This window comes from Heptranchias perlo, chromosome 20, assembly GCF_035084215.1.
Source record: "Heptranchias perlo isolate sHepPer1 chromosome 20, sHepPer1.hap1, whole genome shotgun sequence".
Lineage (NCBI taxonomy): Eukaryota > Metazoa > Chordata > Chondrichthyes > Hexanchiformes > Hexanchidae > Heptranchias > Heptranchias perlo.
This window is the reverse complement of record NC_090344.1, coordinates 15,063,296-15,089,033: the sequence shown is the minus strand read 5'-3', so window position 1 is coordinate 15,089,033 and position 25,738 is coordinate 15,063,296. Positions and strand designations below refer to the sequence as shown.

The 25,738-nt window shown below is 42.8% G+C and overlaps 6 non-coding genes across 6 annotated transcripts; 2 read left to right on the top strand and 4 right to left on the bottom strand.

Moving 5' to 3' along the window:
* Positions 1-748: 748 nt before the first annotated feature.
* Positions 749-821, bottom strand: trnaf-gaa (transfer RNA phenylalanine (anticodon GAA)). The gene has a single exon. It is a non-coding gene; the product is annotated as a tRNA-Phe (tRNA).
* Positions 822-2,748: 1,927 nt separating this feature from the next.
* Positions 2,749-2,821, bottom strand: trnaf-gaa (transfer RNA phenylalanine (anticodon GAA)). Its single transcript has one exon. It is a non-coding gene; the product is annotated as a tRNA-Phe (tRNA).
* A 1,945-nt stretch (positions 2,822-4,766) lies between these two features.
* trnaf-gaa (transfer RNA phenylalanine (anticodon GAA)) lies at positions 4,767-4,839 on the bottom strand. The gene has a single exon. It is a non-coding gene; the product is annotated as a tRNA-Phe (tRNA).
* A 1,847-nt stretch (positions 4,840-6,686) lies between these two features.
* On the bottom strand, positions 6,687-6,759 carry trnaf-gaa (transfer RNA phenylalanine (anticodon GAA)). Its single transcript has one exon. It is a non-coding gene; the product is annotated as a tRNA-Phe (tRNA).
* Positions 6,760-12,872: 6,113 nt separating this feature from the next.
* trnar-ucu (transfer RNA arginine (anticodon UCU)) lies at positions 12,873-12,964 on the top strand. The gene is given in 2 exon segments: positions 12,873-12,909; positions 12,929-12,964. It is a non-coding gene; the product is annotated as a tRNA-Arg (tRNA).
* A 10,081-nt stretch (positions 12,965-23,045) lies between these two features.
* On the top strand, positions 23,046-23,130 carry trnak-uuu (transfer RNA lysine (anticodon UUU)). The gene is given in 2 exon segments: positions 23,046-23,082; positions 23,095-23,130. It is a non-coding gene; the product is annotated as a tRNA-Lys (tRNA).
* Positions 23,131-25,738: the final 2,608 nt, after the last annotated feature.

Genomic DNA, 25,738 nt, shown 5'->3' with positions numbered 1-25,738 from the left:
ATATATACACACCCACAGTTCATATATAAACATCGCACTCATATATACACACCCACAGTTCATATGTGAACATCGAACTCATATATACACACCCACAGTTCACACATTAACATCACATTCATATATACACACCCCACAGTTCATAGATACACATCGCACTCATTTACACACACCCACAGTTCATGTGTGAACATCGAATTCATATATAGACTCCCACACTTTATAAAACAACAGCGCACTCTTACTACACACGCACCTAATATCTGCCCAAAGCCCTGTTTATAGTTCTCATTAAAATCTGAACACTGAAAGTTTAACAGCTTTCCAGATACTGTCCGTCCTGTTTTGTATTTTCAGCGTTAAATTTGCTGAAGTACGGCAAAGGGAGCGCGATATCGGTCCTGGCGGTGAAAGCGGCTTCGACGGAGGAGTCGGTGTCCAGAAACTGGCCGGGATTGGAACGTTCTTGTGTCACACGAAGTGTCTGAAAGGCGCGGATTCACATGGAGATCATCAGCGCGGTGCCGACGCCTGGTGATGCAATGTTAGCGGCACCGAGAGTGAAAAATCGATGAGAAAAAAGCAGAAGGTATGAGAGAAATCAAAGCCAAATATAGACGGCATAAATATTTCCCATTCTTGATGCCTCTCGATTCCATCCCCAATTCTTCAGTGGCGGGTATCAAATGTTCCTGCAAATAAACGCGAGAATCGAAGCAAGGAAGATGAAACTAAATAATCAGGAACCTGCCGAAACTCGGGATTGAACCAAGGACCTTTAGATCTTCAGTCTAACGCTCTCCCAACTGAGCTATTTCGGCCCCTTTTCAACAATTAACTTTATGTCATTGTCTTGGAAGAAAATATAACTCCATGAGGCATTTCCCCTCCGGTTCATTCCGCAATTCATAGAAAAAATCTCATTCATATATACACACCCACAGCTCATATATAAAGATCGCACTCATAAATACACACCCACAGCTCATATATAAAGATCGCACTCATATATACACACCCACAGTTCATATAAATATCACACTCATCGATACACTCCCACAGTTTATAAAACCACAACGCATTCATACATCCACATCCAGTTCATTGGAGGGAGATCGGTACCGACTGCCGATAGAGCTCTCGGATGGGACAGGCGGAAGCAACAGCAACCGAACAAACTCTGCATCTCATCCTTAACACAGACCGGTAGATCCACCTGTGAAGTTACACCGTACTTTGATAGCAAGGACGGTAACGGGTTCTGAGAAGGCATCAGGACGTCTAATGGCTTCTGAGTGGCGATCCATTTGGGCAAGGGGATCTCAGAGAGGGGAAGGGAGAGTCAGATGGCATCAGAGAGTGTAATGGGGCTCGGAGAGGGTGAGGGACAGTCAGAGGGTATCAGAGAGTATATTGAGATCTCACAGAGGGGAAGGAGTGCCAGAGGGTATCAGAGAGTGTAAGGACGCTCAGGGCGTATCAGTGGGTGAGGGGCACTCAGCGAGTATCAGAGAGTGTAAAGGGCGCTGGCAAGGTTCAATGAGGATAATGGACTCTCTGAGAATATCAGCGAAGATGAAGAGCTCAGGGAGAATCAAAGAGGGTAAGGTGGGCTCAGGAGGTGTCAGATAGGCGAATGGATCCAGAGTTGGCATCCTCTTAATATTATAAACATCGCACTAATGTATACACTCCCATTCTTCATATATAAACATCGCACTCATGTATGCACTCCCGCAGATCATATATAAATATCGCACTCATATATACACACCCACAGTTCATATGTGAACATCACACTCATATATACACACCCACAGTTCATATATAAACATCACACTCATATATACACACCCACAGTTCATATATGAACATCACACTCATATATACACACCCACAGTTCATATATAAATATCACACTCATATATACACACCCACAGTTCATATATAAACATCGCACTCATATATACACACCCACAGTTCATATATAAATATCACACTCATATATACACACCCACAGTTCATATATAGACATCGCACTCATATATACGCACCCACAGTTCATATATAAATATCACACTCATATATGCACACCCACAGTTCATACATAAACATCAATCTCATATATACACACCCACAGTTCATGTTTGAACATCGCACTCATATATACACACCCACAGTTCATGTGTGAACATCGAATTCATATATAGACTCCCACACTTTATAAAACAACAGCGCACTCTTACTACACACGCACTTAATATCTCCCCAAAGCCCTGTTTATAGTTCTTATTAAAATCTGAACACTGAAAGTTTAACTGCTTTCCAGATACTGTCCGTCCTGTTTTGTATTTTCAGCTTTAAATTTGCTGACGTACGGCAAAGGGAGCGCGATATCGGTCCTGGTGGTGAAAGCTGCTTCGACGGAGGAGTCGGTGTCCTGGAACTGGCCGGGATTGGAACGTTCTTGTGTCACACGAACTGTCTGAAAGGCGCGAATACACTTGAAGATCATCAGCGCGCTGCCGACACCTCCTGCTCCAATGTCAGCGGCACTGAGAGTGAAAAAACCAAGAGAAAAAAGCAGAAGGTATGAGAGAAATTAAAGCCAAATAAAGACGCCATTAATATTTCCCATCCTTGATGCCTCTCGATTCCATCCCCAATCCTTCAGTGGCTTGTCTCAAATGTTACTGCAAAGAAATGCGAGAATCGAAGCAAGGAAGAAGAAACGAAATAACCAGGAACTGCCGAAACTCGGAATTGAACCAAGGACTTTTAAATCTTCAGTCTAACGCTCTCCCAACTGAGCTATTTCAGCCCCTTGTCAAAAGTTTACTTTATGTCATTGTCGTGGAAGAAAATATAACCCCAGGGGCATTTCCCCTCCTGTTCATTCCGCAATTCATTAAAAAAAATCGCACTCATACACACACGCACAGTTCATATATAATCATCGCACTCATATATACACACCCACAGCTCATATATAAAGATCACACTCATATATAAACACCCACAGTTCATATAAGTATCACACTCATCGTTGCACTCACACAGTTTATAAAAACACAACGCATTTATACATCCACACCCAGTTTATTGGAGGGAGATCGGTTCCGACTGCCGATCGAGCTCTCGGATGGGACAGGCGGAAGCAACAGCAACCGAACGAACTCTGGATCTCATTCTTAACACAGACCGGTAGATTCACCTGTGAAGTTACACCGTACTTTGATAGCAAGGACGGTAACGGGTTCTGAGAAGGCACCAGGACGTCCAATGGCTTCTGAGTGGCGATCCATTTGGGCAAGGTGATCTCAGAGAGGGGAAGGGACCGTCAGAGGGCATCAGAGAGTGTGATGGGGCTCAGGGAGGGGAAGGGACAGTCAGAGGGCATCAGAGAGTGTAATGGGGCTCAGAGAGGGGAAGGGACAGTCAGAGGGCATCAGAGAGTGTAATGGGGCTCAGAGAGGGTAAGGGACAGTCAGAGGGTATCAGAGAGTATATTGAGATCTCACAGAGGGGAAGGCCTGCCAGAGGGAATCAGAGAGTGCAAGGACGCTCAGGGCGTATCAGTGGGTGCGGGGCACTCAGCGGGTATCAGAGAGTGTAAAGGGCGCTGACAAATTTCAAAGAAGATAATGGACTCTCTGAGCGTATCAGAGAAGATGAGAAGCTGAGGGAGAATCAAAGAGGTTCAGGTGGGCTCAGGAGGTATCAGATAGGCGAATGGATCCAGAGATGGCATCCTCTTAATATTATAAACATCGCACTCATGTATACACTCCCATTGTTCATATATAAACATCGCACCTACGTATGCACTCCCGCAGATCATATATAAATATTGCACTCATATATGAACTCCGATTGTTCATATATAAACATCGCACTCACATATACACATCCACAGTTCATATATAAACATCGCACTCATATATACACACCCACAGTTCATATATAAACATCACACTCATATATACACACCCACAGTTCATATATAAACATCGCACTCATATATACACACCCACAGTTCATATATAAACATCGCACTCATATATACACACCCCACAGTTCATATGTGAACATCAAACTCATATATACACACGCACAGTTCACATATAAACATCACATTCATATATACACACCCACATTTCATAGATACACATCGCACTCATATAAACACACCCACAGTTCATGTGTGAACATCGAATTCATATATAGACTCCCACACTTTTTAAAACAACAGCGCACTCTTACTACACACGCACCTAATATCTGCCCAAAGCCCTGTTTATAGTTCTCATTAAAATCTGAACACTGAAAGTTTAACAGCTTTCCAGATACTGTCCGTCCTGTTTTGTATTTTCAGCGTTAAATTTGCTGAAGTACGGCAAAGGGAGCGCGATATCGGTCCTGGCGGTGAAAGCTGCTTCGACGGAGGAGTCGGTGTCTCGGAACTGGCCGGGATTGGAACGTTCTTGTGTCACACGAAGTGTCTGAAAGGCGCGGATTCACATGAAGATCATCAGCGCGGTGCCGACACCTCGTGCTGCAATGTTAGCGGCACCGAGAGTGAAAAATCCATGAGAAAAAAGCAGAAGGTATGAGAGAAATCAAAGCCAAATATAGACGCCATAAATATTTCCCATTCTTGATGCCTCTCGATTCCATCCCCAATTCTTCAGTGGTGGGTATCAAATGTTCCTGCAAATAAACGCGAGAATCGAAGCAAGGAAGAAGAAACTAAATAATCAGGAACCTACCGAAACACGGGATTGAACCAAGGACCTTTAGATCTTCAGTCTAACGCTCTCCCAACTGAGCTATTTCGGCCCCTTTTCAACCATTAACTTTATGTCATTGTCTTGGAAGAAAATATAACTCCAGGAGGCATTTCCCCTCCGGTTCATTCCGCAATTCATCGAAAAAATCTCATTTATATATACACACCCACAGCTCATATATAAAGATCGCACTCATATATACACACCCACAGTTCATTTCAATATCACACTCATCGATACACTCCCACAGTTTATAAAACCACAACGCATTCAAACATCCACATCCAGTTCATTGGAGGGAGATCGGTACCGACTGCCGATCGAGCTCTCGGATGGGACAGGCGGAAGCAACAGCAACCGAACAAACTCTGGATCTCATCGTTATCACAGACCGGGAGATCCACCTGTGAAGTTGCACCGTACTTTAACAGCAAGGACGGTAACGGGTTCTGAGAAGGCATCAGGACGTCTAATGGCTTCTGTGTGGCGATCCATTTGGGCAAGGGGATCTCAGAGAGGGGAAGGGAGAGTCAGATGGCATCAGAGAGTGTCATGGGGCTCGGAGAGGGTGAGGGACAGTCAGACGGTATCAGAGAGTATATTGAGATCTCACAGAGGGGAAGGAGTGCCAGAGGGTATCAGAGTGTGTAAGGACGCTCAGGGCGTATCAGTGGGCGAGGGGCACTCAGCGGGTATCAGATAGTGTAAAGGGCGCTAGCAAGGTTCAAAGAGGATAATGGACTCTCTGAGCGTATCAGAGAAGATGAAGAGCTCAGGGAGAATCAAAGAGGGTAAGGTGGGCTCAGGAGGTGTCAGATAGGCGAATGGATCCAGAGTTGGCATCCTCTTAATATTATAAACATCGCACTCATGTATGCACTCCCGCAGATCATATATAAACATCGCACTCATATATACACACCCACAGTTCATATGTGAACATCGCACTCATATATACACACCCACAGTTCATATATAAATATCACACTCATATATACACACCCACAGTTCATATATAAACATCACACCCATATATACGCACCTGTAGTTCATATATAAATATCACACTCATATATAAACACCCATCGTTCACATATAAACATCGAACTCATATATACACACCCACAGATCATGTGTGAACATCGCACTCATATATACACACCCACAGTTCATATATAAACATCACACTCATATCTACACACTCACAGTTCATATATAAATATCACACTCATATATAAACACCCATCGTTCATACATAAACATCAAACTCATATATACACACCCACAGTTCATATATAAACATCAAACTCATATTTCCACACCCACAGTTCATGTGTGAACATCGCACTCATATATAGACTCCCACACTTTATAAACCAACAGCGCACTCTTACTGCACACGCACTTAATATCTACCCAAAGCCCTGTTTATAGTTCTTATTAAAATCTGAACACTGAAAGTTTAACTGCTTTCCAGATACTGTCCGTCCTGTTTTGTATTTTCAGCTTTAAATTTGCTGACGTACGGCAAAGGGAGCGCGATATCGGTCCTGGTGGTGAAAGCTGCTTCGACGGAGGAGTCGGTGTCTCGGAACTGGCCGGGATTGGAACGTTCTTGTGTCACACGAAGTGTCTGAAAGGCGCGGATTCACATGAAGATCATCAGCGCGGTGCCGACACCTCGTGCTGCAATGTTAGCGGCACTGAGAGTGAAAAAAACAAGAGAAAAAGTCAGAAGGTATGAGAGAAATCAAAGCCAAATGTAGACACCAGAAATATTTCCCATCCTTGATGCCTCTCGATTCCACCCCCAATCCTTCAGTGGCCGGTATCAAATGTTACTGTAAATAAATGCGAGAATCGAAGCAAGGAAGAAGAAACTAAATAACCAGGAAATGCCGAAACTCGGGAGTGAACCAAGGACCTTTAGATCTTCAGTCTAACGCTCTCCCAACTGAGCTATTTCGGCCCTTTGTCAAAAGTTTACTTTATGTCATTGTCGTGGAAGAAAATATAACCCCAGGGGGCATTTCCCCTCCTGTTCATTCCGCAATTCATAAAAAAAAATCGCACTCATATATACACACAAACAGTTCATATCTTAACATCGCACTCATATATACACACCCACAGCTCATATATAAAGATCGCACTCATATATAAACACCCACAGTTCATATATAAACATCACACTCATATGTACACACTCACAGTTCATAAAAAACATCGCACTCATTTATCCACCCCCACAGTTCATATATAAACATCACACTCATATATGCACACCCACAGTTCATATATAAACATCACACTCATATATACACACCGACAGTTCATATATAAACATCACACTCATATATACACACCCACAGTTCATATATAAACATCACACTCATATATACACACCCACAGATCATATATAAATATCGCACTCATACATACACACCCACAGATCATATATAAATATCACACTCATATATACACACCCACAGTTCATATATAAACATCGCACTCATATATACACACCCACAGATCATATATAAATATCGCACTCATACATACACACCCACAGATCATATATAAATATCACGCTCATACATACACACCCACAGTTCATATGTGTTCATCGTATTCATATATGGACTCCCACACTTTATAAAACAACAGCGCACTCTTATTGACATCCACTTAATATCTACTCAAAGTTATGTTTCTCGTCCTTACCAAAGACTGAACACTGAAAGTTTAACTGTTTTCCAGATACTGTCCATCCTGTTTTGTATTTTCAGCATTAAATTTTCTGAAGTCTGGCAAAGGGGGCACGATATTTGTCCTGGCGGTGAATGCTGCTTCTGACGGATGTCTCGGTGCCCAGGAGCTGGAGGGGATTGGAAAGATCTTGTGTCACACGAAGTGTCTGATCTGCCCGTATACACATGGAGGTTATCAGTGCGGTGCCTGCACCTCGTGCTGCAATGTTAGTGTGTCTGACATCAGCTTAAAAGGCGGCTTGTTGCAAACACGTTGTGGTCACAGTTTCTGTTTGCGCATAACTGAACTTCAGTCGTTCAAAATGAAATTTTTTCTTTGCTGCTTCACAATAAACAGTATCTTATTGTAAAATTTCGCTCATTGGTTCCTCAGTGTCAGAGGGAGAATTGTCTAAAACTCCTCATTTATTTCATTGTTCATTCAGAATTAGCCCACGGATTGACACAGAGAGATGAACACAGCGAGAGATACAGAGTATCGGTAAACACAGCGAGAGATACAGGGTATCGGTAAACACAGCGAGAGATACAGAGTATCGGTAAACACAGCGAGAGATACAGAGTATCGGTAAACACAGCGAGAGATACAGAGTATCGGTAAACACAGCGAGAGATACAGGGTATCGGTAAACACAGCGAGAGATACAGAGTATCGGTAAACACAGCGAGAGATACAGAGTATCGGTAAACACAGCGAGAGATACAGAGTATCGGTAAACACAGCGAGAGATACAGAGTATCGGTAAACACAGCGAGAGATACAGAGTATCGGTAAACACAGCGAGAGATACAGAGTATCGGTAAACACAGCGAGAGATACAGAGTATCGGTAAACACAGCGAGAGATACAGAGTATCGGTAAACACAGCGAGAGATACAGAGTATCGGTAAACAGAGCGAAATGGAGAAGAGAAATAGAAAAATATAAACTGCCTCAAACGCTAACAGACAGTGATAGGTCGATATCAGGAAGAGGAGGTGGAGTCGTTGCAACTTAATTTGTCTCCTTAATTTGCAAAAGCTGGGCAAATTGCCTTTTTTGTCACAAGAGATCCAAGGTTCGATTGCCAGCGGCGCCTTTTTGTTCCATCTGATATTTACCTCATTTGTGAATTAAACAACAGAGTAAGGCAGGGCCGTATTTGTATTAATTCCGGAGCCAACAAGGAAAGGAATGCTGAAATGCTCGTTCTTTGCACAGACGGAACTCTTACTGAAGTAGCAAGCATTTGAGCTTGACAAATCATAGAATCGTTCGAGGAGGGAAGGAGGCCAAAACTCTGCTGCCCGTATCCTAACGCTCAACAAGTCCCGTTCTCCCACCTCCCCTGTGATCACTGACCGACATTGGCTCCCAGTCCGGGAAAGCATCGATTTTAAAATGCTCATCCATGTTTTCAAATCCCTCCATCTCTTCGCCTATCCCTATCTCTGCAACCTCCTCCAGCCCTACAATTCTCATCCTTTTTTCAAATGCCTCTATGGCTTCGCACCTCCCTGTCTCTGTAACCTCCTCCAGCCCTACAACCCTCCGAGATTTTCGCGCTCCTCCAATTCTTCCTTCTTTTGCATCCCCGATTTTAATTGCTCCACGATTGGCGGCCGTGCCTTCAGCTGCCTCGGCCCTAAGCTCTGGAATTCCCTCCCTAAATCTCACCGCCTCTCTACCTCTCTCTCCTCGTTTAAGATGCTCCTTAAAACCTACCTCTTCAACCAAGCTTTTGTTCATCTGTCCGAATACCTCCTTATGTGGCTCAGTGTGAAATTTTGTTTGATAATCTCTCCTGTGAGTCGCCTTGGGTCGTTTCATTACGTTAAAGGACCGAAATAAATGCAAGTCGTCGTCGTTGTTGATGTTTTTGTTGTTGTGGCACTTTATCAACCGCATTGCCCTCATCAACCCTCTCTGTTACCACATCAAAAAACTTAATCAAGTTAAACACGATTTGCCTTTAACAAACCCATGCTGGCTTTCGTTTATTAATCCACACTTGCCCAAGTGACTATTCATTTTGGCCCGGATCATCGTTTATAAAAGCTTTCCCACCACCGAGTTTAATGTTACTGGCCTGTTGTTGTTGAGTTTATCCTTACACTCTTTTTGAACAAGGATCTAACATTTGTAATCATCCAGTCCTCTGGCATCACCCCCGCATCTAAGGAGGATTGGAAGATTATGACCAGGACCTCTGAAATTTCCACCCTTCCACTCCCTCAGCAACCTTGAAAGCATCCCATCCGGTCCGGGTGAATTATCAACTTTAAGCATAGCCAGCCTTTCAAGTGCCTCCTCTGTATCAATTTTCACCACATCCAGTGTCTCAACTACCTCCCTTTTTACTGTGACTTTGGCAGCATCTTCTTCCTTGGTAGAGACAGATGCAAAGTACTCTCCTCCATGCGTTGATCTCCTTTTTGGTCCCGAATCGGCCACACCCCTCCTATTATGAACCTTTCATTATTTAAATGCCTGTCGAAGACTTTTGGATTAACTTTTATGTTAGCCGGCAAACTATGTTCATATTCTCTCTTTGCCCCTCTTATTTACTTTTTCACGGTACTTCCTATATTCAGCCTGGTTCTCACTTGTATTGTCAAACTGATATCTATCATAAACCCCCTTTATCTGCTTCATTTTACCCACTATCTCTTTCGTCATCCAGCGATCTCAGGCCCTACCTTCGCCCCTCTTGGGAATCTACCTAGTCTGTACCCGAAACATCTCCTCCAACCATTGTTCAATTATATTTTAGCCTGCCAATCTTTGATTCCAATTTACACGGGCCAGGTACGTTCTCAACCCATTAAAATTGGCCCTTCTCCTGTTAAGTACTTTACTCGAGATTGCTCCTTCTCCTTCACCATAACTCATCTAAATCTTATGATACTATGATCACCGTTCAATAAATCTGACACTGACACTTGCTCCAATTGACCCACCTCATTCTCCAGAACCAGATCCACCAATGCCTCCTTCCTCGTATCATTATGTGTTAATCTTAACACATGTGACGTATTTGTATATTTGTTGTATTTAATGCAATATATTTGAGCTGCGAATGTGTCCAAAACACGTTTTCAGGATAATGCACTCGTGGGCTTATTTTACAAACTCCTTTAACTGCAACCAGCAACCAATCTCCATGAAAGGTTGCGAAGCAAAGCTGGTTTCAGAGCAGTTTTCGGCGTTCAGCTTTTATCCGCAATGTGTAATTAGTAGAAACTCATTTAAAGCACATCTTAGTATCAATGAGAATGTCAGGCACAGGACAGTTGGGTGGAACCGTCTCTTATAATAATGACAAAGTGTAATAGATTATAAAGTGAAAAAGCCAATCCAATCTCTTAGTCTCTCTCTGTCGCTTTCTCGGTGAGTGAACGTAAACCAGCAGAAGAAGCTAAAACAAAGAACTGAGCAGTTTTGTTTGTTTCCTTTTCCTTCGGGCGAGTACAGTTGAAGAGAAGGATTTCTGTTTCCTGCTGGACAAATAACTGGAATGAGCAGTGTATCTCGTTCCTATGGTACCCAGTGAAACATCCACGTTTGGATCTCACATTTACACTGATACCTTCCTTCCTCACTAATTATAGGAAACTTTTGGTCAGGTTCAATCACACTTCAGAAGTCCAGAAGCGCAAAGGAAGGTGGACACCTCGTGGTGACGTAACCTGCAGGCGAGGGAGGTTTCCAGTTTTACCTGGAGCTGTAAATGTATAAACTCCTTCCAATGTACAAACTCCCCTCACCAACAGTAATTCAATTCTAACTGATCTGAGACTTTGGTCATTTATGGTGATTATACTTTGTCCAGTTAAAGCAGCAGTAAAATCCGTTGTGTGTTATATACATAGCCGTTCAGTCAATATGAAACATTGTCATCCGACCTACCATGAGCAATGCCACACGTGGTATGTTAGATTACGGACAATTCTGCCTCCAGCAGTTGTTCTCTCGGTCACACATCCGGCATCACCTCTCGGTCTCATACTGCAGAGTCACGCCTGAATATAAACACATTTCCGTTTCAGACTTTGACCTGAAGGTCAACAAATCACAAGTCAAGAGGAAGGGAACAAACAAATCAAATATTTAAGAACGTTAACGGATAGAAAATTCACAATAAATGACTGAGGAAAAAATGAAGCAAACGGATCAAGATGAACAATTAGCAAAAGTTAACAATTAAAGAAAGGAGAAGGGGAACCGATCAAATCGCTCCAAATAGTTTTTGAAAAATCCTTTTGTTTTTCATCTTAGTTTCTCTGTTAAGTTGGGGACGAACATCGAGAAATACTTTTCGTAACATCATAAAGACAATTAGAATAAACATTTCACAAAGTAGGCCTTAATCTTACTTACACGATAGCATGTTATGGGTTTGTAAAATCTGCAATTGTTTTACCATTCTTTAAGTTTAGAGGGATGCTCTGAATATATGTTCTACATTGAAACGGAAGTGGATTAATCAAATAAAATGAGGAAATTTGTTTATGAATTTGAAGAGCTGATTTTCCATGTTGGATATGGCGATATATTTATTTACGCAACTGTAATTTGTGAAATGATGGAATGTATTTATTTCTATATCTGTACAGGTAAGGAAATCCCCATTGGATCATTTCCAGGAACCAGTCAAGTACTTAAATTAGTTTGTCAAACCCAAAACACCCTTTGGGATTTGCTGATTGAAAATTTGCATGGAAATCGCGACCATCACAAAGCATTTGAACAAATATACCCGCTGAGGTTTCGGGATTGTTACTGACTTCTTTATATCACTGAGTAACCTATTTGAAACTGGGTGAAGCTACAAATCTGATGATAAGAGTTTGGGTTAGAGAAGGAATAGATGAAAGTATCAAATTTAATAACACTGATTCCACAAACACTGTACACCACATCCTTTAAACATTGTTAACTGTTTCTACATAAAACTGGTGAGGGTGTAAATCGAAAGTAACAGAAAAAAATCTCATTAATGTCTCAAATTTCATTTTGATATTGTTGCACAAACACTGAACATCCCATCCCTAAAACACTGTCCCGATCTAAAATCTATCGGCAGGACCCTGAGCCACAGTGAAAATGCTGCGATATCAACCTGTTTCAAAACACACAGCCTTCTGATTTGGAGTCAGACGCGACTGTTCTTGCACCAGGCCCACAACAAGCGGCTGGAGCCGGATCCATTGGAGGGCGATCGGTGCAGACTGCCGCCGCGGCTCTCGGAATGTGAGAGGCGGAAACTGGAGCAGCCTGACCGCCTCAACCACAGCACAGGATCCCCGCTCTGCCTCACATTGCATAACTGACTCTGTGGCGCAATGGATAGCGTGTTGGACTTCTACTTAAGGGTTTGAGGAGACATCCAAAGGTTGTGGGTTCGAGTCCCACCAGAGTTGGATTTTAGTTCAGGGATCGGGAACTGGGAAGTTAAATTTTGCAGCAAAACCGCAACAGGATCATTGATGTCCGTGAAGGACGGGAGGATTGGCGAAACATTCTCAAGGAGGAGACTCAACATCTGCTCAGACCGAATGTCAATCCGCTGGACTTCCGGCTCTGTCATACTGCATGTTCCTTCAGACAGGTTTCCAACTGGACACATGCATCAGGCTGCCGTGACAGCATTGGTGCTTCAGGGGTAGAATTCTTGCTTGCAGTAATTCTATTCCTGTAAAAGTGGCTCCTAAAAATCGCAAGATGGAAAGTGTCCTGCCTGAGCGGTCTAACCCGCTGGTTTAAAGCTCCAGTTAAATCCCTGAAATTTAGATGGATCAAAATCATAGTTTGTGGTTCCAATTCCGCAGCCTCCCTCCGGAAAACAAGTAATGCTAAACATCTCATCTGCTATTGCAACAGCGCAGACTGGAGGACCCACATGGCAATTCAAATAAGTAGATGCATTTTGGAACACACCAATTGTACCTTCAACTCCGGTTGAAATGTTCACGAGCAAAAGGATTGTTTGACCTTGCTGAGACTCGAATTAACAACCACGGCATTTCCCGATCCTGCACTGTCATGGAAGGAACGCTCACTGACCGATTGCGCCGCTGGAGTCCGGTCACTCTGATCACCTGTCCCACTCTGCTGGAAAGAATCTTAAGGTAAGAGGCCCTTACCTGTGGAAACTTGTCCTGTCCCCGTGATGAAACTAATATCTGCACTTCCACTTCCAGCTTCTTGCACATCCTCTGCTCCATCGCACGACAATCGGGTTTTCTGCGAACAGGTCAAAATGAACATTGCCAGAAATTCTATCAGTAGTAAGATTTGAACCCAGCGCCCACGCAGCGATTGGATTTATTATCTTAAAGCAGTGATTTCCGTTCGGACAACGCCTTGTCAGTCTTTCACTTTTTGTTTAATGCCCAAATAAATAAATTGGAGCTAATTGACCACATTTACGCCGTGCTGGGGTTGTTCTCCTGAGAGCAGAGAAGGTTCAGAGGAGATTTGCTAGAAGTGTTCAAAGTCATGGAGGGTTTAGATAAAGTTAATAAAGAGACGCTGTTCCCATTGGCGGAAGTGTCGAGAACCAGAGGACCCAGATTTGAGGTGATTGGCAAAAGAAGCAAAGGCGACATGAGGAAAATCCTTTTTTTACGCAGTGAATGGTTATGATCTGGAATGCGCTGCCTGGTGGAAGCAGATTCAATCGTGGCTTTCAAAAAGGAATTTGATAAATACTTGAAGGGGAAAATACAGGGTCACGGGGAAAGGGCCGGGGAATGGGACCAATTAGATTGTTCTTACAAAACGCAGGTAAGGAATTGATCGGTCGAATGATCTCCTTCTCCGGTGTGTTCATTCTATGATAAATATTATTTTACATACAGTGAACAGACCATCCCTAAAAGACTGCCCCGCGTCAAAACAGAGTAATACTGAAACGTGATTTGAGCACGCATCTATTCTAATCTGGAGTCAGATGCGCTACCGTTGCGCTACGTGGTCATCAGCAAGTAGATGGAGCCGTATCCATTGGAGGGAGATCGGTACCGACCGCCACAGGGACTCGAAGAAACGGAAGCAGCAGCAGCAACAGCGCAGGAGCCCCGCTCTCTCATCCAGCCGTTACCAGCAGAGAGCTGCCAGTCCCGGCCTGAGCCCTGTCTGGGAGCCGCCTGCCATTCTTTCTTTACAGAACGGGACCGATCCAGTTTCAGCTCACACACAAGCTCAGGAATCCCACTCCTGTCAGATTCACTTATTTAAACCTTGTTTAGCTTCAGTGAATTGGGATTTAATTCAATCCTCATCTGCCCGCCGCTCTGTCAGTTCAGGACTTTATTTAAACCGACACTTGGAGCTCTGTTTTAGAGGGTGCCGACTGATTAAGCATTTCGCAGTCCCACCTCAAACACTTTTTGCTGCTAACTTCTGCTTAATACAAAGTTCCCAGGAACGAGGGAATTTCTCCTGGTTACTGAGTTCGAGTTAAGGAACAATAGGGGTGCGATTACACTACTTGGTGTATTCTATGGGCCACCAGCTGGTGGGACGGATATAGAGGAGCAAATTTACAGGGAAGATACAGAGAGGTGCAAAAGCCATAGAGTAGTGATAACAGGGGATTTCAGCTATCCTAATATAAACTGGGATAACAATAATATGAGGCGCAAAGAAGGGGAAGAATTTGTGAAATGTGTTCAGGATAACTTTCTCGACCAGTACTTTTCTGGCCCACTGAGGAAGGAGGCATTGCTGGACTGAGTTGAAAGGAATGAGGCGGGCCAAGTGGAGCAAGTGTCAGTGGGGGAGCATTTCGGGAGCAGCGATCAGTTTCATAAGGATTAGAATAGCTATGGAAATGGACTCTGTCCACTCTAAAGTAAAAATACTCAATTGGAGCAGGGTCAATTTCAGTGGGATGAGAACAGATCTGGCCCCGGTAAATTGGAATTAAAGGTTGTCAGGCAAAAGTATAATTGGACAGTGGGCGGCTTTTAAAAAGATGATTCGGATAGAGAGAAGGTACATTCCAACGAGGTAGAAAGGTAGGGCAACTAAAGCCAGAGCTCCCCGAATAATAAGAGAGAAAGAGAGTAAGATGAAGCGGGAAAAAGTGGCGTATGACAGGTGTCAGGTTGATAACACAAGTGCCAACCAGAGAGAATAGAGAAAGTTCAGTGGGGAACTGAAAAAGGAAATAAGAGGGGCAAAGAGAGAGCATAAGAATAGCGAAAAACATAAAATGGAATCAAAAAGTATTCTACAGACATGTTAACAGTAAACGGGTAGTAAGAGGAGGGGCGGGGACGATTAGGGACCATAAAGGAGATCTACTCATGGAGGCAGTGGGCATGGCAGAGGTATTAACTGAGTACTTCGCATTTTTCTTTACCAAGGAAGAAGATGCTGCTAGATTCTCGATCAAGGAAGATATAGTTAAGAAACTGGATGGGCTAAAAAATGAGAAAGAAGAGGTACTAGAAAGGCTTGCTGTGCTTAAAATAGACAAGTCACCTAGTCTGGATAGGATGCACAACGAGGATGCTGAGGGAAGAAAAGGGGGAAATTGCAGAGGTACTGGCAATAATCTTCCAGACATCCTTAGATATGGGGATGGTGCCAGAGGACTGGAGAGTTGCAAAGGTTACAACCTTGTTCAAAAAAACGGTGTAAAGATAAACCCAGCAATTATAGGCCAGTCAGTTTAACCTCGGTGATGGGGAAAGTTTTGGAAATGATAATCCGAGACAGAATTAACAGTCACTTGGACGAGTGTGGATTGATTAGGGAATGCCAGCACGGATTTGTTAAAGGCAAATCGTGTTTAACCAACTTGATAGAGTTGTTTGATGAGGTAACAGAGAGGGTAGATGAGGTCAATGCAGTTGACGTGTTGTAGATGTACTTTCAAAAAGCGTTTGATAAAGTGACACGTGGTAAGCTTGCTATCAAGATTGCAGCCCATGGAATAAAGGGGGCAATAGCAACATGGATGCAGCACTGGCTAAATGACAGGAAACAGAGAGTTGTGGTGAATGGTTGTTTTTCGGACTAGAGGGAGGTGCGCAATGGTGTTCCATAGGGGTCGGTGCTGGGACCACTGCTTTTCTTGATCGATATTAATGACTTGGACTTGGGAGTAAAGGGTACAATATCAAAATTTGCAGATGACATAAATCTTGGAAGGGTAAAGAACAGTGAGGTGGATCGACTTGAAGAGGATATGGACACGCTGTTGGCATGAACGGACACGTGGCAGATGAAGTTTGACACTGAACAATGCGAGGTGATGCATTTCGGTGGGAAAAACGAGGAGAGGCAATATAAACTAGAGGGCACAATTCTGAAAGGGTTAGAGGAACAGAGCGATCTGGGGGTATATGTGCACAAATCGTTGAAAGTGGCAGGGCAGGTTGAGAAAGTGGTTTAAAAAGCAGACGGGGTCCTGGGCTTTATAAAGAGGGGCATAGAGTACAAAAACAAGGAAGTCATGATGAACCTTTATAAAACACTATTTCGGCCACAAATGGAATATTGGGTCCAGTTCTGGGCAGTGCACTTTTGGAAGGATGTGAAGGCCTTGAGAGGGTGCAGAGGAGATTTACTACAATGATTCCAGGGATGAGGGACTTAAATTACATGGATAGACTGAAGAAATTGGGATTGTTCTCCTTGGAACTGAGAAGGCTGAGAGGAGATTTGATAGAGATATTCAAAATCATGAAGGGCCGAGACAGGGTAGATAGAGTGAAACTGTCCCCATTGTCGGAAGGGACATGAACCAAAAGGCATAGATTTAAGGCGATTGGCAAAAGAACCAAAGGTGACATGAGTAAAAACTTCTTTACACAGCGAGTGGTTGAAATCTTTGCTTTTTGTGCTTTGCATGTGATGAAATGTCATCATTTTACAGACTGTATCTTAAGAGTGGGATTCAAAGTTCAGTGCTTCTGACACCAGGAATCGGGTGCAGCCGTTGTTAAATTTATCAAAGCAAGCAATTGTCGCCGTTTATCACAAGAACGCCCGAACCGGATATGCGGTCAAGATGAAAGTAACGCAACGAGAAGCATCTGATACAACACGAAAGGCATCGGACTATGACAACAATCCCCACCGTTTTGCTTTTCCAACATGAAGGGTGTGACATTTATTCTCTGAACATAGAAACAGTCTGGTATCGCTCGCTACAGAAATCTCCACGTCACAGCGAATTCACCTTTCGGGACCTTGTCTGTCAAGATGAATTGTGATTTACGTGAAGCCAATGTTCCATTCCTTTATATGTTTCATATGCCTGCTCTCCGATCACAAGGTTTTTTTTAGTCCACAGGGTAAATGTTGGACTAACAGCCATGCTCAGCCGGCAATGATCACGGTACATTTTCTTGCAGACAAAACACACATTGAAACCCTGGAACTTTGAGGCGATGAATCCTCAGGAAAAATAAAATAAGGGCTCGAATCAATCTAACCAATAGCACCAACGAGAAAGGTGAAGAGGTCACCTGCTAAACCAGTAATTCACTGAGCTAAACCTTGAGGTTGCAGTGACCAATATAACAGCTGTCTCCTGTCAGGTTACTTTTCCGAAATGAATGGTTGAAACTTGCAGGAGTGAAAATCCAATTAGCCGGTCTTCACTCTTAAACCAGCAACTGTGAATTTAAGAGAAACGTGCCGGAGAAATACTCGATTTCAGCGCGGTGACACTGGGCTAGAGTAAAGCTCAGTTAATATGATCGCCGAATGGCGAGAGGGTGGATTTGGAATTCCTGATCGACCGCACTGCGCATTTTCCAGATCTGCTTCGAGCACCAATCCCTTCAATTCATCACTTACAGGGACAATTCGATTCTCGGTTTCTTTTCCCTGAGTTTGGCGAGATCTTCAAAATTGAAAGCGATCCATATCAGAGCGAACCTCGTCACCGACATGCTCACAGATACAAAGCGGCCGCACTCTGCTTCAGTGAGATGAAAGACCAGAGCGATTTCAAGTTGGAAGGCAATTGCAAAGAAAGCTCGTTCAATGAAAGTGCAGGTCATTGAGGTGCTTTTAAAGTCCTGATTGTTTGAAGTGAACTTCTTCCGAAAGCGCTTGAGATTCAGGTGGAGTGATTTGGGGTCTTCCTTTCCCTCTTTGCAAATGTTTGAACGGCACGTCAAGATCAAAAGTCTCGGGCCAAATTTGTGTTTCTCCGGGTTATGAAACTCGAATCAAAAATTATACCCCGCCCTCAACGAGCCCAGAAACAAGAACGTTTCTTCACATTAATGTGTTCGCGACACATTCTATGAGAGGTCTGTCTGTATCATGAAAGAGGATTTTTGAAGAGAGATTCTGATCAACTCCGTGTTGCTCCTGAACAAAATACAAACACCAAACTGTGCGTTTTTGCTACTCAAATTCAATAAATATCACGAATTACACATAAGTACCGTTGGAAGTTGAACGCAGGAACTTCCTGTTTAACGAGACAGGCACGTTAACCAACTTAGCCACTTCTGAGCCCATTCACGGCCGCGTGTCTAACCTCCTCTCATTAATATCTACCTCACATTCTTTTGCGGGCTCAGACTGTTTTATCTTTGTCCATTTCGCTTGCCCGTTTCCCTGTGAATCCCGATACTGACTGCGTTTCAGACTGTGTTTATCTTTGTGTGTCCATCAGTGTGCTGATACACGGATGAATATTTGTGCTTGTATTTGTTTGTTACATTAAATAAATTAGGGGATCAGACAATTCTCGCTCTGACACTGAAGAACTAATTGAGCAAATTTCACGGCGAAGTATTGTTTATTGTGGAGCTGAAACTAAAAAAATCGTAAGAGGTGCAAAAAGGGAAAACGAGAAAAACTTGTGAGGGAAATTAAGACAACAATCAAGGTTTTTACACGTACATTAAGAGAAAGAAGGGTGACTAAGAGTAATGTGGTCCCCTTAAAGACAGATGGAGGTGATATTTTAATTGAAAATCAGGAAATGGCAGACCAGCTGATACTCACAGAAAAGCATGAGGATAATCGACCAGAAACACGAGGAAAACTAAAAATAAATCAAGGGGATTCAGTGTAAGTAAAATAATGGTAATGAAGAAAATAATGAGACTAAAGATGGAAAAATCTCCAGGATCTGATGGTTACCACCCCAGGGGATTAAAAGGAGTAAGTGAGGAGATTGTACAAGCTTTGGTCATAATCTTTCATACTCTCATGATTCAGGATTTGTTCCATGGATTGAAAAATTGCCAATGTCATTCCATTATTTAGGAATGGGAGCAGAGATAAAATAGGACATTATAGACTTTTAGTCTGATGTATGTTGTGGGGAAGTTCCCCGTATCTGTTATTCAGGAAAGAATGACTGAGCACTTGGATAAATATGAATTGATCAGAGTGAGCCAGCATGGATTTGTAAAGGGTAAGTCAAGTCTAACGAAACAAGCTGAACTTCTTGAAGATGTAACTAACGTAGTAGATAATGCAGTGTCTATGGATGTTATATCGACTTCCAGAGGCATTCGATAAGGTACCACGTAAGAGACTGTCAACAAAAATGAGAACACATGGAAATTAAAGCAACCTATTGACATGGGTAGAGAGTTGGTTGGGAGGTAGGAGACAGAGAGTAGGGATAATGAATCTGTGCTCAAATTGACAGGCTGTGATTAGTTGTGTCCCCCAGGGATCTGTACCGGGGCATCAGCTTTTTACTATATGTATAAATGAGGCAAATGAAGAAATAGAGAGCCATATATCCAAGTTTGACGACGACACCAAGTTAGGTGGCACAGTGAGTAATGTAGATGGGAGCATAAAGTTACAAAGCGAAATTGATAGATTAAGTGAGTTCGTAAAACTGTGGCAGATGGAGCTTACATAGAATTACATAGAATGTACATCACAGAAACAGACAATTGTGCCCAACTAGACTATGCCGGTGTTTATGCTGCAGACGAGCCTCCTCCAACCCCTCTTCATCTAACCCTATGAGCAAACCCTAATATTCCTTTCTCCTCCATGTGTTTATCTCGCTTCCCCGTAAATGCATCCATGCTTTTCGCCTTAACTACTCCTTGTGGGAGCGAGTTGCACATTCTGGAGAGCATCTTTGTAAATATGGTTCTCTTGAATGTCATATTGGATTAATTTGTGACTATCTTATACTTATGGCCCCAATTTTGGACTCCTCCCCACAAAATTGCAAACACCTTATCTGCATAATCTTAACGTCCTATTTCAGGTCACCCTCAGCGTTCTATTTTCCATGGAAAAGAGCCGAAGACTGTTCAATCTTTCAATACGGGGAAGTGTGACGTCATCCACTTTGGACCTAAGCAAGATAGATGAGAATATTTTCTAACTGGTGAGAAACTCGGAATTGTGAAGGAGGAAAGATGTTTACGGGTCCAAGTGCAGAAATCATGAAAAATCAGTGGACAGTGACAAAAAATAATTCAAAAGGCTCATGGAACTTTGGCCTTTATCTAAAAGGAGCTGGAATTCAAAGGGGTGGAAGTTATGTTACAGTTATATAAGCTCTGCTGAGACCACATTTAAAGTACTGCATTCAGTTCTAGGCACCACACCTCAGGGAGGATATATTGGCCTTGGAGGGGGTGCAGCGCGGATTCACCAGAATTATACCGGAGCTAAAATGTTTAAATTATGCGGACAAGTTGCAAAGAAAAGTTTTGTATTTCCTTGTGTGTAGAAGATTAAGTGATGATGTATTCGAGTTGTTGAAGGTGATTAAATGAACCAATGGTGTGTGTGGGAGCTGTGAGACAGCTTGAAATACCAATCCTCTCCACCACTGGGGACTGAGACTTTCAAAAAACAGGGATTTTCATTCGTGCAAGTTTCGTCCACATTTTCTGCTCTTCATTTCTCCGACCTGCTTGTTGCGCATTTCCCTTCAATTCAGGACTTACAGGAAAAACTCGATTCTGCGGTCAATCTTCGGGTCACATGGTGAGATTTCAAATAATTGAAATCGACCCTTATCAAACCCCAATATCGTCACCCACACGTTTGACGAATTCAAAGCTGTTTCTATCACGGTTTTGCTGCACAACTCGTTCAAAGATACTGTCGGTAATTGGAGGGTCTTTCAAGTCATGACACGAACATCACAGTTCGCACTGCCGTTTTCCGGAAGACGCTTCAGATTCATGGGGAATGATTACGGTCTGGCGGTTAAATCTGTTCCCTCTTTACTAAAAATACTAAAATTCCCCCCTTTGAACCCGGGACTTTTAGCATTTTTATAACCTATACCAAACTTGTTTATCCTGTACTGTACATTACTTATTAAATATTACAGGTAAGCAGAGTACTTGAGCTGTCATAGCTGTGACTTTGATTTTTCTCCCTCTCCTCTGGATCTCCCCGGCAACTGCCACTAACCACAATCTTCTGTCACTCTTCTCCATCAGGAAGTTCCGAGCCTCGGTTTTGAAATGAAATAACGCCCATCTCTTCAGTCACCGACAGCCCAGAGAGAGTTTCTTAGTTTCAGCTCCCACTTTCCCCAAATCCTCAAAGTAGCATGAAAATAATTGTCCTTAAGTAAATAATAATAATATAATTAAAAGTTCTTATCGTCTGGGGTTTTGTTTCAGATTCCACGGCTTTGAAATGTCACTGCGGATGTTAAACGAATCGCCTCTTGGTTGGAGGCTTCTGTGTGGGAAAGATCTCGAAGCGATAATTGAGAGACCGAGGATGAAGCTGTTTGATGGGAGCACTGGTGACACAGACCGTGCGCGGCTCCAGTGGTGCAATCGCCCAGCGCGCGTTATTTCTACAATAATTATACCCTCGAGAAATGTTGGGGTTGTGAGCTCCAGCGCCATCTAAAGTTGTTGAACCTTCTAAACATTCTTGATTGGAGTTCAAGGTACAACCGGTTCCATAACGCATCGACTTCTTCATGTCCCCATGTGGGCACTGAGGCTCCTCTGGCCGACCGTCTTACAACAGCAGGTGAGAGTTTATTTGTTCATAAGAGGAGAGGGGGCGATTGGCGACAGCTGAAATGGTAAAGCGGCCGGCACAAGATGTTTAAATCTGAAGAACCAAAACACAATTCTTCTTTCCGTGAAGCAGGTATTCATCGGTTTGAAGTGTCGTGTCGGGAAAATTCGGGAGGCAAATCTGTTGCCTGGTGTCACGGTGTAACGGGTGAAATTATTCAGCTTTCAATTGTTGATCGGCTGAAATGTCGAGAGGCATTTTCCAGCTCCCGTGTGGAACAAGTTTAGCTTTTGAGCCATTGGGTAAAGTGTTTTATTTTTATTGCTGCTGAGGAATGACAAGACATTTTGTACAAACAAGAAGAATTGCAAAATCACGAGTTCACTGTCCATGTTTCTTACATCATGTTCAACAGAAACAAGGATTCTCCTCAACACGTTGCTGAAAATTGGATAAAAGGGATACTCCCCCAAATTCGACAGCGACAAGGAGAATTCTGAGTCCTACCATGAATCTGTATGATGGAAACCAATTTGACAGCGAGCCTGAATAGCTCAGTCGGTAGAGCATCAGACTTTTAAAACAGGTAGTGATCTGAGGGTCCAGGGTTCAAGTCCCTGTTCAGGCTAAAAGTTTTAAAACAGCTGGCAAGTTCTGCTTTTCCAGCGGACCAATATCAGCGAAAGGAGCAAGAGTTGGCCATGCAGTCCCTGGAGCCTGCTTCGCCATTTGATAAGGTCATCGCTGATCTTCGACCTCAACTCCACTTTCCCGACCTATCCCCATATCCCTTGAGTTCTTTTGTGTCCAAAAATCTATCTACCTCAGTTTTGAATCTATTCAATGGCTCAGCATCCACAGCCCTCTGGGGTAGAGAATTCCAATAGTTCACAACCTTCTCAGTGAAGAAATTATTCCTCATCTCTGTACCGAATGGCCGGCCCCTTTTCTTGAGATTATCACCATTAGCTCTCGACTCTCCAGCAAGGGGAAACAGCATCCCAGCATCTACCCTGTCAAGCCCTCTAAGAATTTTATATGTTTCAATGAGATCACCTGATTATTGAAAACTGCAGAGAATATAGGCCCATTCTACTCAATCTCTCCTCACAAGACAACCCTCTCATCCCAGGAATCAATCGAGTGAACCTTTGTTGCATCCACTCTTAGGCAAGTGTATCGTTCCGCAGGTAAGGAGATCAAAACTGTACACAGTACTCCAGATGTGGTCTTACCAAACCCGATATAATTACAGCAAGCCTTCCTTATCTTTGTACTCCAACCACCTCGCAATAAAGGGCAACATACCATTTGCTTTTCTAATTGCTTGCTGCATCTGCATGTTAACTTTCTGTGATCCGTGTGCAAGGACACACAAATCCCTCTGAATACCAACATTTCGCAGTCTCTCACCTTTGAAAAGATATTCTGCTTTTCAATTCTTCCTACCAAAGTGAATAACCTCACATTTCCCCACGTTATAATTCATCTGCCAACTTCTCGCCCACTCACTTAACCTGTCTGTATCACTTTGCATCCTCTTTGCGTCCTCCTCACAGCTTACTTTCCCACCTAGTTTTGTATCGTCAGCAAACTTGGATACATTACACTCGGTCCCCTCATCTCAGTCATTAATATCGATTGTAAATATCTGAGGCCCAAGCACTGATATTCACGGCACCCCACTAGTTACAACCTGCCAACCCGAAAATGACCTGTTTATTCCGACTTTCTATTTTATGTACATCAACAAATCCTCAATCCATGTTAATATATTACCCACGATCCCATGAGCCCTAATCTTGTCTAACAAACTTTTGTGTGGCACCTTATCGATTGCCTTTTGAAAATCCAAATATTCTATATCCACTGGTTCTCCCTTATCTACCCTGCTATCTACACCCTCATAACCTCTAACAGAGTTGTCAAACACGATTTCCCTTTCACAAAACCGTGTTGCATGTGCCTAATCATGTTATCATTATCGAAGTGTCCTGTTATCAAGTCCCCAGTAATAGATTCTAACATTTTCCCTCCTACTATTGTCAGGCTAAATGGCTTGTCGTGCCCTGTTTCCTCTCTCCCTCCTTTCTTGAATAGCGGGGTTACTTTTGGTACCTTCCAATCCATGGGGACCTTTCTAGAATCATGGGAACTCTGGAAGATAAAACCAATGCATCCACTATCTCTGCAGCCACCTCTTTTAAAACCCTGGATGTAGGCCACCAGGGCCAATGAATTTGTCAGCTTTTAGTCCCATTAATTCCTCCAGTACTTTTTCATTACTAATCTTCATTGCTTTAGGTTCCTCACTCTCATTAGAACCTTGGTTCCCCAATAGTTCTGGTATGATTTTTGTGTCTTCTACTATGACGACAGATACAAAATACTTGTTTAACGTCTCTGCCATTTCCTTATTCTCCAATATAAATTCTCCTGTCTCTGTCTCCAAGGACCCATGTTTACATACGCTAATCTCTTCCTTTAAACATTCTTAAGAACATAATAACATAAGAAATAGGAGCAGGAGTAGGCCAATCGGCCCCTCGAGCCTGCTCCGCCATTCAATAAGATCATGGCGTATCTGATCCTAAGCTCAAATCTAAATTCATGTCCAATTTCCTGCCCGCTCCCCGAAACCCCTAATTCCCTTGTAGAAGCTCTTACAATTCATGTTCACATTTCCTGCTGGTTTATCCTCTTTCTATATTCTCCCATTTTAGCAATTTCTTGGTCATCCTTTGCTGATTTCCAAAACCCTCCTAATCCTCAGGCTTACTACTCTTTTTGGGAAAAATATAAGCCTCTTTTACCCGAATTCTATCATTAATTTCTCCACTTTTCCGGTGGTGTTTTTAATCCTCAAGCGAATGTAATTTTGTTGAGAAATTATGAATTATTTCTTTAAATGTTCGCCATTGATTATCTACCATCGTATTTTTAATCTAATTTCACAAACCGTCTCAGCCAACTCACCCCTCATAACTCCGTTATTGGTTTTGTTTAAATTTAAGACCCTAGTTTCGGACTTAACGACATCATTCTCAAACTCAATCTGAAATTCTATCATATTATGATCATTCTTACCCAGAGGATCATTTACTTTCAGATTACTAATTAATCCAGTCTCATTACACAATATTAGATCTAAAATAGTCTGTTCCCTTGTTGGTTCCTCGATATATTGATCTAGAAAACTGTCTCGAATGCATTCCATGAACATAAGACAGCTTATC